At 36.7% G+C, this 1,854-nt stretch overlaps 1 pseudogene; it reads left to right on the forward strand.

Annotated features, from left to right (window-relative positions):
• The first annotated feature begins 565 nt into the window (after positions 1-565).
• LOC137260346 (uncharacterized) lies at positions 566-1,147 on the forward strand (annotated as a pseudogene).
• The last annotated feature ends 707 nt before the right edge of the window (positions 1,148-1,854 follow it).

Here is a 1,854-nt window from a genome sequence, read left to right on the forward strand (position 1 = left end):
CCAGTATATTTTGCTTACAATGACTTAACATTAATCAATGTAAACTTCTAAGTAAAATTCGGTGATCTGTTTAAACTGGGTTAGAAAGAACACATGTTGTTAAACATATTCTCTTATTTAGCCTGTATAATCTCCTAATTCCATTTACTTAGTCAACAGGTTCTTTGACAAGCTTTCTGTGTTCTTGCATGACTACTGTGGGCCTATACCAGAGAACACTATTTCACCACAAAGAAATGCACCATGTCAGACTGCAGCTGTACAGAAGTGTTCAATTTCTACTGAGTCAGATGAAGGTTTCCTTCAAGCCGTCTCAAGTCAGGAGAAGCCATTGGCACCACAGCACATCAGTGCCTGTACACAAACAGACTTCACACAGACTTGGGAGCAAAGTATACAGGTGTTGCTACCATCACTAACATTTGCAGATGTAAAGACCGATCCTGAGCTGGTTAATTTTTACACAGGACTGGGAGATGGAAATACATTTCCATGTATTTTTGATGAATTGTCTGAAGCTTATGAGTGAGGTTATCCGTCATCAAAGTTCGGAAGACCAAACTCAATGTCACTAATAGATCAATTTTTTATGGTTTCGATGAGACTTCCACTTGGGCTTTTAGTTGTAGATATAGCTGACCGTTTCCACGTTTCCAGAACAACCTGTGCCCGGACAGTTAACAGATGGATTGATCTCATGTACAAAAATCTGTCATTTCTGATTTCCCGGCCAAAACGAGATATTATTGACGCTACTATGCCAAAAGGATTCAAGGACATATACCCTCAAACACGGGTTGCAATAGATTGCACAGAAATATTTATTGACAAGCCTTACTCAGTAGCAAGACAATCACAGATGTATAGTCATTATAAAAGCCATATTACTTTAAAGGGTTTAATTGGCATTACTCCCAACGGCGTAGTCAGTTTTGTGTCAGATTTAAATCTGGAGCTATAAGTGACAGGCAGATTACTGTAGAATCTGGTATATTAGACTTGTGTAAGTCTGGAGATGCAGTAATGGCTGAAAGGATTTCTAATATCTGACCAAACTATCCCTATAGGATTCCCTCCATTAATACGTAAAAGGAAGCAATTGACACCGGAAGAAATGCAGAAAACTAGACGAATTACAAATTTGTAGAGACACATGGAAAGAGTAAAAATGTTTATAAAATCATTCCCATAACCATTTGCAATTCTGTGAACAAAATATTGACAACATTACTACCACCATTGTACCACCATGACCAGGATTCTCATACACTTGATGTACATGTATTTGATTGAAATTCTTGACAATTTGCAAGATCGGGTATTTGTCATGAATACTGGGATTATCATTGACAGTGTAATCAATCTAGTCTGAGATGTTAATTTTCATCTCCAAGAAATGCTTGATTTTTATGTGGAGTTGGGTTGATTTCGAGTTTAAAGTATTTGCTTTTCATACTGAAGACCAAGGTTTGGGTCTCCACAACAGTACAATGTGCGAAGCCCGTTTCTGGTGTTCCGTGCCGTGGAATATTGCTAAAAGCAGCGGTAAAACTAAACTTACTCACTTTTCCTAGTGGTAGGATAACTGAACTTTCAGTAACGGTAAGCTATTTTATTTCCAACAAACTGATGTAATAGTAGCTTCTGATCTTTAATTATATTGATATACAAATGGCACATAGTTTCATTTATGTACAAATTGAGACAGAAAAATGTACAATTGGTGCACATTATGACAACTTTCATCATTCATAAATGTACAACCAAATGTCATTTTTACTCCAACTGAGGTTAGAAGAAATAAATTCATTTATCACCACATATCATCAACTTTTCTTATCTGTTTGCGGCTAT

This window comes from Haliotis asinina, chromosome 13 (genome assembly GCF_037392515.1).
Source record: "Haliotis asinina isolate JCU_RB_2024 chromosome 13, JCU_Hal_asi_v2, whole genome shotgun sequence".
NCBI lineage: Eukaryota > Metazoa > Mollusca > Gastropoda > Lepetellida > Haliotidae > Haliotis > Haliotis asinina.